The sequence below is a fragment of the Argiope bruennichi genome, chromosome 7 (assembly GCF_947563725.1).
Source record: "Argiope bruennichi chromosome 7, qqArgBrue1.1, whole genome shotgun sequence".
Classification (NCBI taxonomy): domain Eukaryota; kingdom Metazoa; phylum Arthropoda; class Arachnida; order Araneae; family Araneidae; genus Argiope; species Argiope bruennichi.
Window position 1 is genome coordinate 50,558,304 of NC_079157.1, and position 14,178 is coordinate 50,572,481.

Sequence of the window (14,178 nt, forward strand, 5' to 3'; positions counted from 1 at the left end):
TTACTTTGCTTGTCAGCTTAAAAAATATTTCTAGCTTATCTGGAATGAAATAAAAGAAATGGATACCACATTGTTCTGACATCAGCATTTTAATTGCAGTTATATGTTTCTCACAGAAAAAAAGTTGAATAAAGTAGTTATAGAACTTTTTCTGTAATGACATTTTGTTTGAATATCTTTAAAATTCGAATATCCTTAAACGTTGAAAATAAAATAAGATGCTTGCTATTTTTTAAAAGAAACTCAGAATATTTAAGCGCCTTTAGTTTATTCCAACAAAAATACTTTTCGATCTTCGGTTTTGAATGTATCGTTATATGTAGCTTTAGAAAATACGACGTGACTTTTATTCCGTTTCCCAATTCATTTTTTACAATTCGAAATTTGTGGAAAATCTGGATATTTCTTATACAAATGAAGTTTCTTCTAAAACAGAAAAGCAGGAAATGAAATAAAATGAAGGATAAAAAAGACCGTGGAATTTTTTTGCTTTTCTTTTTTAATGAGATAAAATAAAAATTAAAAAATGGCTTTATCTAGATTTCATTTAATTGAATGTATAAAATATTCAATGAATATTTAAAGCTCATTTCAATTGAGATGCATTGAAAATAATATTCTTTGTTCAGTCGTCCCATATAAGAAAGATTTTTTTTTCTCTTTGAGATGGTTTGTTATTTAATTTAATTTAAAAATTTATAAAGGTTTTCATTTTTTTCGAATTTAACAAAACTTTTATATATTATAAATAAACAATTAACTTACAAAGCTTTAAATATTATTCTTTTTTTGTCGTTTGATTAAATAGCGAATTTTTTTTCGAACGCCGTCGGTTTTTAATGCAAGCTAACATTTTATAAAGTTTTATACAGTTTTCATAAAGTTTTATATATTTGAATTCATCAAATATTCAAATTTTATATTAAATGTCAAAATTTTTAACTAAGCTAAATTAATTTCAAATATAATGTTTCCTCAAAAACATTCTTTTGAAAATACGACTGCATTAGATTAAATCAAAATCTTAATGCCCTGATTAAATATAAATGATAGCACATAAATATCTGTTTGAAAATAATTGTTGAAAATATTCAATTGAAAGTTGTAATGACAAGATAAAAATTCTAAAAAAAGTTTCAAATTAATTCTGAAAATATTTTTTAAATCATTAGTGCCAAAACTTTAATTATATCATAAAGATAAAAAAAATCATCAATATATTATGATTTATGTAGAAATATATCATAAATAATAGTGCAAATTTGTTTACAAAAAATTATTTGTTAATTACTTTGAACGAAAAATATTAATTTAATGAACTATGATAAGTTAATTATAAACAAATAATAATGGTATCATTAAATTTTAAAGTGGTGTAAAAAAGATTTTTAGTGCTAATTTTTTTTCATGATTAGTTAAAATTCTTGTGTAAATTATAAAAAAATCCTTTTCTTAAAGTACACTAACATCCTAGACTTAACTATGTGCTAAATTCGGTACGTTTAGGTCCCTGATAATAACTGAGATATATTTGAGCATTTACATTTTGTCAGTTCTTTCTTGGTGACTTCGTGAATTAAGCACATGTCTATACCATAATTGAACACATATTACTCGAAATGCCAGGGACCATATTATTGGCATGAATATGCCTATTGCCTTCAGATTTGTAACTTGCCGCCCAGAGCGACCAGTTGATTAGCTAGGATTAATGATTGCTAAAAACTTCAATTTAATATTTTATGTAACTTGGTCTTAATGGCTTCTTCAGCCCAGTATTTTTAAATTTTAAACATTGATATATTCTTTCTATTTTGGAAACCTTATGCAGTTTTGTTTATTGTGCTAAGCTTTGCCTTGATTTTTTTGACAATGACAACAATGGAAGAGTGGATTTGATGAATCAACGAAACGGTTTGAAATTCATTCCAATAATAAAATCTAATGTTCAAATTATAAAAAAGCATGTTTTTCAAAATTGTTAAAATTAAAAATAATAATAATAATAATATATGCAAATAAATTGGTATTATATACATAAGGTGGTTATAATTAAAGTTCTACTTTGAAATGATCATAAAAGAAAAACTGCTGGACCAAATCTTATCAAATTTGGTAACAGTTCAAAGGAGCTCATGGGTATTTCTTTTCTGCCAAAAAAGTTTAAAAACTCACCACCAGGTGTGAAATGGCGTTGTATAAAATATTGGTAAGCAAAATAGGACATGGAGACATCGGTTTAAAATGTATTGAATCGTTTCTGAAATGTATTAAAAACCATGTTCAATGTGTGTTATCTCAAAAGCACTATTTATAGTGATAATATAAACAATTTAGCGGAACTTAAAGAAGCGACACACCGACATCTGCTTAACTCTCCTCCTGATATGCTAAGAGCTACTGCTGAGAATGAGTGTGAAAGCAAGTAATGTGATTGAACTTGTTTTCAGAAAATGGTGGACACCACATTTATCATGCTTTGTAACACGTTTCGGAAACGATTAAACGCGCTTTAAACCGATGTCTTCATGTCCTATCTTGCTTAACACAATTTTGTTTAACAATATAGTATACAGCGCCATTTTTTCTCTGGTATAGAGTTTTTAAACTTTTTTTGGATGGGAGAGAAATTCCCAAGACCTCCTTTACTAAACTATTACCAAATTTGATACAATTTCGTTCGGTAGTTCTCCTTTTATGACCATTTCAAAGTGGCACTTTAAATATAACCACCCTGTATATATATATATATATATATATATATATATATATATATATATATATAATATTTTGATTGAAGTAGAATACAGGTTCGAAACAGTGAAGAGATTTGGTATTTTTAATTACGTTTTATTCTATTCCGAGTGGCAGGCATGATTATATACAAGAAAACGCAGCGCGGTAAACACAGAAGTAAGAAAAGGGAAAAAAGGGACGAACAGATGATGACTTGCCTTATATAACATAGGATTTCCGGCCACGCGCCGCTGGAGTGACCTTAGACAAGGGCAAAAGTATCACTTTCATTTGAAACGTAGTACTGATGGCGCATTATTTTTACAAAGGGATTAATTAAACCGAAAGTGGAATTGGATCACGAAATAAGAGAATATTTTAGAATGAAGTTACTATGGGCTAAATTAAGATAAAATCTTGGAAATTAATTAAATTGACATTAGAATTAAAATATCATTACATATATATAATTTTAAAACAGTATTAAAATTATTTTTGTCCAATTATATTTTCGAAAGTTATCGCGGAAAACATGCAATAAGTTTAATTTTTAATTAAATTAAATTCTAATTAATATTTTAAAAATTTCTCCAAGATACATATTACCTCACTCAAAGGTGTCTTTCTGCTAAATTTGATACATTCAGATAATATGGTACATATATTTCCAAAACAAGAATACACACATAGACATTCTTTCTAATTAATAGCGGAGATACAGATATCTGAATTTATAATTTCTGTGATTGGACATTTATTCGGAGTCTTTCTCCAAAGGCAATGAGTTGTCATTTTTCGCTACCGTCGATTAACATTCTAGCTCATTTTACGAGCTCTTTATCTCCATGTTGGAGTAATTAATAAGCACTGTATTTATCCATATTTTAAACAAATAGCAACAGCTTTTAAGAACTGTCGCTATTAAGTATTGTTTATGAATACCGTTTCTTTATTAATAATGCAATGGCAAGGAATATGGCCGTGTAGAAACGATCCGGCTGCGAATTTACTGGCTTCAATATGTGGGAGAATGGCAGTTTGTGACCGCTTGCCATTTTTTGGTTTTCCTGAAATTTTAATATCCCAGGCAGATAGTAGCTTAATATCCTAGTACGTTTTCATGGGAAGCTGCTTATCTGATCCTTATTAGGAGCTACTGTATCTCAAAATAAGATTTACAAGCCAATTAATACGTTACTTCATGGCAATTTCATCATGTATTTGCTCGTCAATGGATTATGGATTTGTGGAATTTTGGAGTTTCTAATATAATGGCTAACTGGGGATTAAATTTTAAACTTTGATAATATGCGACTAAAATGAAAGATAAATATATTGTTTGCTACCATCATCTTGTATTTTAGAGTGTTAAGAGACCAAATCAAGTTTTTCTTTGTTAATAAAATATGCTCCTCCAAAAAGAAATTTTTAAAAAATATAGAGTTACCTATTTTTAATAATAATAATAAAGACATGTGGCAAGGAGGAAAAAACCAATAGTTTCAAAACTTTCTGAAAAAGAAATTGGCACAAATTTTTATGAATAGAAACGTCGGAATAGTGCAAGGTGAAACTTAGCCTTGTTGATTTATATATATGAATTTAGTTGAAAACGTATGCTAAAATGATATAAAACAATACAGATTGTGGAACAAAATGTTTTAAACCCTGGTATTTAACATGAAGTTTTTGTTCTTCTTCTTTAAATTGAGATTAAATACTGCCTTTTATTTTTTTCACCCAAAATTTTGTATACTTTTGCACTCTTGAGGACGATATATTATTTTAAGATATTCATTTCATATTTTGATTCTATATACATATATAAAGTCAAAGTACAATTAGTATGATAAAGATCGATTTCAATATATATATATATAATATATATATATAATGTATAATATGTAATGATATTTCAAAATCTAATTTAAACTTAATTAATTTCTTTATTTTTAACTCAGTTTAGCCCATATTAACTTCATTCTAAAATATTCTCTTATTTCCTGATCCCATTCCACTTTTCTATCTAATTAATTCAACAGAAACTTTGTAAAATTGCTGAATCGGCTAAAAGCCGGCACTGTCTCACACTCTGAGTGAAGGGATAAAATATTGCTGATATAAACAAATTCCACTAAAAGATCCCTGTGTTTCCCTTACTTGTGATTGACACGTGATGGAAATCCCTATTAAAATCACCCAGTATATATTCACAGGGATAAAATTTTCATCAGCTTTCCCTCATTTCGCTCTTTGTCTTTCTGTGTTGTGTGTGTATTCGTCGCTTCTGCTTGTACATAATGCGTGCCTCCCCGGAATGAAATAAAACGACGTCAAAAAATCGAAAGTCTCTTCATTATATATATATATATATATAAGATTTCTCCGTAATGCCCTTTGAAAATAATGTCTCTACTTTTAAACATTGAACTAATTATTTCGCAGCAAAGTCTTACAATTCATTTTGTGAGTGATTACTAGTGTGTGTAATATAGATATTAATTCCTTCCACTAGGTTGAGAGCAATCAAAGAAATTATCATAGAAAAACTTGGAATGAGGGTAAAACACTTTTCTGGTTATTTATCAAAATGCAATTTGTAAAAAGTTTCTAGACTATTTTAGAGTCAATAATTTATTACTTGCGAGTCTACAAATATTCGTTTACCTGATTAATAAATCAAGCATTTTATTTAGTAATAAAACATATATATTTAAGTAATAAAGATTCAAAGATTTTTTTATTTAAATATTTTATTTTTTTAATTTTTAAATTAAAAATCATTTAAAAATATTGAGAAGTTGGAAATTATCTTTTAATCCAATTTCAGATGGCGCCACTTGTATAAAATCAAAATTTCGCTTAACTAATCGATTATTGGCTGATCAAGTAGTTAAAAGTAAGAAGTAGAAAATAATTTGATCACAAGTTCGCTGTTACTGGAATGCTTCTTGGAAGTTTTTGCATATGTAGTAAAATCCAATGAATATAAAGAAGAACGATTTCAAGAATATATTCTAATGTTTACATATTTTTGGAAAAGCTCTTATAATTCATAAGAATGCGGTTATAAAACGGTAACAACAAATTTGTTAAAAAGTAAACATAACTTGTGTATTGCAAGCGATTAAATTTTGAATGCAAATACCTAATGATAGTCCTGTGTCTCCTATTGGGGAGAAATTCATTATTTAAAAAGAAAGAAACTATTAACAAATTCGTAGGGTCATTTGAAGATGATTTCATAAGTTAGATTTATAGAAAGGCAAAATGCTATTTTTACAATTATGCAATGAATGAAATCGATTTTGTTCAAGAAATTCTGATGACATTTCTATAAATATACTAAAATTTGAAAATATAGGGTGAAGACTTTATTCTCATGTTACATGGTTCAAAAATTATTTTCTACAAACGTTTAAATATTCTGAAGTTTTTTCCTTGTACATTTGCTAAAAGAAAATAACGTAAAAATAAACAAACTCTTTTCTTTCTCTGTTTTCGGTTCTATTTCTTAAATTTTCTATTTTAAAAATAAAATTTCATTTGTCATTTTTATTTTACATATAAAAGAAAAAAAAATCAGTCAAATTCATGATTGAAATTGAATATTTTCTATTCCATTGAAAGTAGGAATACAAATTGATATTTTTATTTTTATATCGAACTAACGATGTTACAAGATAAATTAGAAGGAAAATTATCTGAGGAAAAATATAGAATTTATTATTTTGATTGCTTTCAAAAAATGTAATGAGATGATTTTCAAAAAAAAAGTATTATGTTTTAGAAAAATTCTATTTTTTTTTCAATAAAACTAATGCGTAAGATATATTTGAATTTATGTTATATGGAATTAAAAATAATTTTAAATGAAATAATCATTGATAAACTTTTTTTTTGAACAATGCCTTGCTGACGAAATGAAATATTCACTTCAAGAGTGTGTCACAAAATGTTAGATAGATTTAGGGGAAATATTTCTTAATAGAGCGAAAAGATTATATTCAGAACCGAGCTATTTTTAAAATGAAGACATCGAATTCTATACCAGAAAAAAAGACTATGATTTCAGATTCATATTACTTTTATCGTTCATACACTAATAAATTTAAAATACGTGGCAGAACTAAAGAATCAATCTCTCAACTGATATCATTTGTCCAAATTTCAGCAATTTTTAATTCATATAAAAGCTAATAAATTTTAATGGATCATCAGTCGCCATCTATTTCTTACCATCCATTTCCGTGTTCGAGAATTTTATTAAAACCATTACTTCTCTATCAGAAAAAATTTCAACAAAGTCTGCAAACTCCAGAGCTATACCAGTGTCGTCAAATATCCTTCCCAAAAGTATAAAATATACTCTTCATGATCTTATTCTGTTCCATTAACCTTTTAAAGGGCCATTTTTTTCTAGTCATATGTTAAAATATTTTTCGGCTTGAAATTAGAATAAGAAAAGGGATTCATTTAGCTTATTAGATAAATTTAATTTGATTAATTAATTAATTAGGTTAATTAATAATTAAGTAACAAATCAACACATCATTTTGTGTAAAATAAAGAACTGAAGCCTCTAAGTTTCTGTCTTTCTAAAAAAATTTGTCAGAACTGATACCAACCTACATAAATTCATACAAAGATTGATAAATTTGGTGGGAAGTATACTTCCCACGGCCCTAGAAAGGGTTAAAACAGAATTATAATAATTTTTGAAATTCTGTCAATACTTAATTGGATTCAACCAATGAATAATATTTAAGTTTTCAACGAATAGCTCCAAAATTATTCGAATATCTGTGCCAACACTCTGGAAGTGAAGTTTTAAATATAAATTCAGATTTTCTTTGGTATTTTTGACTATATTTATATCAATTACTATTTATATTATTATTAATAAAAATATTTAATATTTAAAAATATTGCAGAACTTAGAGTAAAATTCAGACTATTTTTTTTATTCATTATATATTATGGCATAAAGCGTGTATGATATTAATTTATTGAGGAATACAGCACTTGTGATAAAAGTGATCGAAATTTCTTCTAAAAATAATTCGTAAATAACTTCCAATAAAGCATTGAAACTGTCTAAAGCTTAATTATCGCCTAGAGCAATTTAGGCCAATTGCGAAAGAATTCAAAAAATAAATAAATATCCCCAAAACAAAGATAAAGCATATGAGCCTTTGTATATCTATAATACAGTGCACGTTTAACAATAAAATTATATTAGAATTAGTTATGTTTGTTAAAGTTTGCTTTAATTAACGTTGTTTTTAATTGGTTTGATTTGTCTTTTTGTTATAGCAATTTTAAAGTAATAATGAATCGAGTTTTCTTTAAAGAACAGTTTAAAGATTTAAGAATTTTCTTTTATACAATTACACCACTGCAACAGCTAATGTTTTAAACAATTAGAATTCAAGTGATTTTATTAAGGTTGACATTTAATACGGCATTTGTAACAATTTGGATATTTTGTAATTAAAATTGCATTATTAAATAATAATTTCATTTTCTTTTTGTTGCATCAGGTTGTATTACTTTATCAATGAGAAAATATTAAAAAAAGTTATTCTAAAGAACTGATAAATACTGTTTTTTTTTTTTCCCTATATTAATTTTTTCATTTACAATATGCTCTCAAAAGAGAAAATATTAGAATTTTCTTGGAATTGAACAGCAATATTTTGATGAATTTCGAAATACTCTACTCTAAAATTGTTTAAATACACATAGACTAAAATTTAATAACCTGAAAGAAACTGATAAAAAAAAACTAAAATAGCAAAAAATATTTTTGGCAACATTATTTAAAAATGGCCAGTTTTAGAAAATTTTAGAAGCTGCACGTGCTGGATTTCTTTTGAATGTATTTGATTAGCATTATTTATTTATTTAAATGTGGCAATACGGATCATGGTGCTAAAAGTTTAATTATCTCTTTAGTTTAATGGCTAGAAAGTCTGGTTAACTCCTAGACTTTTGAATTTATTTCCTACTTATGTATAATCTTTTAATGTCATTTTTTACTCGAGACATTTATTATTATCATAATCTATATAAAAATAAAGCAGAGAGGTGTTTCGGAGTGTGTGCATGAGATATTTTATAATATATATCTATATATGTGTAAGCATATAATGTTTGAAGTAGAAGGCAGTTTCGAAGGCAGTGAAGAGACTTTCGACTTTTTAACTTTGTTTTATTTTCATCCTAGAAGACATGATTTTTTACACAAGCAGAAGCGACGAGCATAACACAGAACGACACAACATAAAATGAGGAAAAGCTGATGAAAATATTATCTCTGTAAACATACACTGTGAGATTTTAACAGGGGTTTCCATGACGTGTCAATCACAAGTAAGGGAATCATAGGGATCCTTTAGAAGAACTTGTGTAAGTTAGCAATATTTTTTCCCTTCACTCGGAGTGTGGAAATCGCTGACTAAAGCATTTGTACAAAACTTCAGTTGAATTAATAAGTAGAAAAAGTGGAATGGGATCAGGAAATGAGAGAATATTTTAAAATGAAATTAATATGGGCTGGATTACGATAAAACTTTGGGGATTAATTTGGATTTTAATTAGTTTAAAATATTATTAAATATATATATGTGTATTTACACTTGATAACTAATTTATATAGCAAAGAAATTTAGAAATCTATACAAGTATCATAGAATTTATATCAGACATGACCCGTTTCCACAGTAACGCGGATTTCGGCTCTTTTTGCCTCGAAGTTTAACATTCTTCAAATTAACTTTTACATAAACTTTTTATTATTAAACATTTTTATATAAAAAATTTAAAATACATATATTTTTTTTAATTTGAAACATTTTTGTATGAATTTATTCATTTTATAATACTTATTTTAATTCTTAGTGTTTATGTTTGGCATAATTCATTATTTTATAAGGTTCAGCTTTTTTTTTCAAGCTTGTTTTATATCTGTGTGTACGAATGAATAAGAATTTGTTTACTTGAGATTTTTAATGAAAGTGTTCGGAAATAAATGATACTTTTACATACTGTCATCGAAGAATCAGATCGAGATAATATGGTCCCAATCCCACTATTCCTATGGTCCCATTTGTGGACGGTATCTATTATTTCAGAAGATTTGCTCTGAAAGAAAGCGTGAGCGAGAGCAGGAGATTTTTATAATGGTAGGTTTTTTCCAATACATGCATGTCCTCGTAGAAATATGATAATTCAAACTCTGTTTAATCTTTACATAAATCATAAGTGCTCTCCAATTTAATCTAGAAAATCTAGTTTAAAACACAACACCATCCATACTTCCTCATAACATCTGAAATTTTGTAACGAAAATGATAAATGAATCTTTTTCTCATTATAATATCATCCGAAAAATCTTATTTTCATATTTTTCAGCGCCATTATACTCTGATGATACAGGAAAAGCAAAATAATTGCACTACAAAACCTCAATGTTAAGTGAAAATAGCTACTTAATTGAGGACAAAATTATTTTTCTTTCGGAATAAACTTCATCTTTCCAGACAACCGCAACATCATCCCCTCAAAAAAAAAAAAAAAAAAAAAAAAAAAAAAGGAACAACACGGATTCTACTCCATCATCCTGTCCCATTAGGATTTCTGTCACTGCTCCTAAAGAAGTGGAATTATCGATCGTCGAATGGCGGGAAAGCAGAACGAAAATATATTATAACGAGTCAGATTGAGGAGAATGATCAAGTTTTTTGACAGGTAACAACTTCCCTTGGAGAGTCTTCGATTTCCTAAGTTAAAACTTGATTTTGATTTTTTGGAGAAAGTATCTGAATATATCAGAGTAACCTCTAGAAATTGGTACCTTTGGTCGCAGACATGTAGAAATCCCTGAATGTCTGGTTGACACAATAGAGTTTGATCAATATGTAGTACCAGGATTATCGGATATTTACTTTGTTGATTTTAGCCATTACTGTGACATTATTGTTTTTTTTTCAACCATTAGAAACAAGAATGATTATAAAACATGAATTTTTAAGTGAAAACATCAATTATAGCCATTTTGTTTGATCATTATGTCACAGGGGAATGGGTAGAAATCGTAAAATGTCACTGTACGTTTTATTCAATATTAGATTGAAAATTCTTGGAGATTTATTTATTATTGCTTTTTTTATATTGCAGTTTTCAGTCATAATTGTATTATCAACAACGTTTAACTATTAAAAATATAAATGACCAATGCTTTTCACCAAAATTCAATATAATTTTATGCGAACAATTCTTGTACATATATTTATAAATATATTTATTTCGTGCATCTCGGTAAAGGATTAAAGGTTTGGATCAAATTTCATATTTAAATAAGGTTTACTTTTTAAGTTTATTTGTATAAGTGACTTTCCTAAACAAACAGGATTTTACATTCACCCTTTCTAGGGCCGTGGGAAGTATGCTTCCCAACAAATTTATCAATCTTTGTATGAATTTATGTAGGTTGGCATAAGTTCTGACAAATTTCTTTAGTAAGTCAGAAATGTAGATGCTTCAGTTCTTTATCTCAGACAAAATGATGTGGTTAATTATTAATTAACCAAATTAATTAATTAATCAAATTAAATTTAGATAATAAGCTAAATGAATCCCTTTTCTTATTCTTATTTCAAGCCTAAAAATATTTTAACATAATATGACTAGAAAAAAATGGCCCTTCAAAGGGTTAAAAAAATTTTATAGCTAACTTTTAGAATAAATGTATTTAACTATCGCTTCGGAGTACTGTATAGTAGTCAGAACAACATGACTGACGCTTGTGTTCTCGGTTAGAATCGCGCTTTTTGCTGTATTTTTTTATTTAATATTTTTGCTTTTTTAGTTTATGTATATAGGTAGGTATCTTTCCTGAGAAAATGCGATTTTACACACAAAAAAACTTTTTTTGTAACTAAATATTAGAGCTTTTTCATATCTGCTTTTATGATAAAAATGTCATATAAGGCCGTCTCCGACCCGATTTCACCAATGATTATACTGGGTGTTTCGGAATTTAAGTGTTTCAACCATCACTGTGTCACCAATGCTTTTTCAGATATTTAAAAAATGTGAAGCAGCCAGACATAGTTGACAAAAAAAAATTTCTGACTCAGTGAGATCTGAAACATGGAGAATCATCGAAATCACGAGGCCGCGGTGGCCTGGTGGTAAGGTCTCGGCTTGTGAGCCTTGTGGTTTCAGGTTAGAAACTGGATTCCACCGAAGAACCGTCGTGTAAGTGGGTCTGTTGCACGTTAAATCCGTCATGGCAAACGTCCTGCCGCTGGTGTAGTGTGGAGAGGGGAGTGCCAGGTGTCGTTCTCGTCAACTGACCGCTGTTCAAAATGACGAGGTCCGTTCCAAAATAGCCCTAGCCTTGCTTTACAGCTGAACGTTAATATAACTAAACCAACCAATCCTCAAAATCAAGATTTTTAATTTTTTTTGTCTTGTATATAATAAAATAAAAAAAAAATTGATGCTATCAGTATTAACTCTATATCATAGAATACCTGCAATCGAAAAATATATAGATCATTTCGCTTTTTATTTATACATCGTTTCATTTAAAGTTTTAAATAGCTTCACTTTTATATTTAACATTTGATACATGAACATAACAACTTAATCCTAACATTACTGAATGTTGTTTCACATTTTTTCTAGATACATCTCGAATTTTGTGAAGCAATTTGACTAAAGTAAGCCATTTACAAACTATATCCAATGGCAAAATCTCTAGCTCTCTATTAATCCTTAATGCAGAACAGTCTCTGAGTTCTGCAGTCAGTCCGAAACTGCGTCGTTCCTCAATTCCTCGACGGTCATTATACCATCGTGCAAGTCAGTCACATAATCGCAGCTGCTGACAGATCTTAGGGGAAACCCTCCTAGAAAATGGATAGCCCCGTAAAGAGGCCTTATGGCGATGTAATGAGAAGGAGGCAGGCTTTTGCCCAGAGGCAATCTGCTCGCCATTTAGTGCGGACTCTCGGACGAAAGCCATTGTGCTGTCCTTGGGGAGTTATGCCTGCCCGGGACATAATAGGCTTGTGTGCACAGCGGGTGGCGGAAGATGACAAGGGACGTCACCCTTATTAGTATGAATGGCCTGGGACAAAGAAATTTCCAATCCAAGAGGGTGGGAGAATGGCCATCGATCCTTATTCTTAGTCATTCCATGCTGACTGCTGTAGAAAAGTTTGGAAAGTTATGTGTGATCCACTGGGATGGAATTAAAATGCTTTAGATAAGGTTTATCTCCCATTTTCTTGAGATGTTGCAAGAAATGGACTGTAATATCGTTTTTCTTTCTTTCTTTTTTTTTTTTCAGTTAGTGGTGATCAAATTTCAAGAAACAAAAATCGGTCAGTAAAAACACATTTCTGATTTTAAAAAAATGAACAAATAGAAGTAATATTTATTTTTTAATAATTTGATGAGCAATGCTTGTTTTTTATGTGTTATTCTATTGTCTTGCCATTTAGAAGATTTTATATTTTTTTCTGTTGCTGAGAACATCAAAATCAGAAACTTTAATTCATTGGCTCTTTTAGTCTGTTTATACAACAGATTGTATACCATCTTAAAAGAAAACGTACTTTTGGCTAAAAAAATGCGATGTATCTATAAGCCCAAATGAGTGGAATGATGTCTCGCTCAACCTTTCTTCCTTAATCATTTCTTTCTTTATCGAAATAACGAAGTTGCTTGTTTCATATTTATGGGAAAATTTAATATCATTAACTCTCATTTGTTACAAAAAGATAGGATGAAAAAGACCGAAGAAGCCTTTAAAACTTTTAATTAAAAAAATTATCAATTTTTCCCTTTAGAAATGGTTATTTGAAGCTATTTGAAGTTATTTTCAACTGATGGTGATTTTATTTAAGAGATGGACTACATTTAAAGTTTAATATAAAATTATGCCGGTGTCCTGGCATAGGGTAAGCGCATCTTTCCCGTGATCTGGGCATCCCGGGTTCGAGTCCCGGTTTGGGCATGGTTGTTCTTCCTGTTCTATGTGTGAATGTGGTCTCCTGTAAAAAGGGGTTGTGCAAGCGAATGAGTGATGCGTGAGTAGTCAAGTCGTACTCTTGGCGCAAGTTGGCTCTACGATAAAAACAAGAGGCGCTCTCCCTTAGGCTTAAATCGGCTGTCTATGAACAGCGGGTTTGTCCGTGGCAAGTGCCCTAAGAAACAACATATAAAATTATTGCAGTAAGATGGATTAGTTACGTTTCGCTTCGCTTAATTTTAATAAATCCCATTTCGAAACAACACTGAGATTATTTTTGTACGGACTTCGTGATTTTGAATCACATTGGATGACAAAAATAAGACCTGAAATTGCGCACTCATTTACAAACTTACTCATTATACCAGCGGGAGAGAGAAATTGACTTTGTAGTG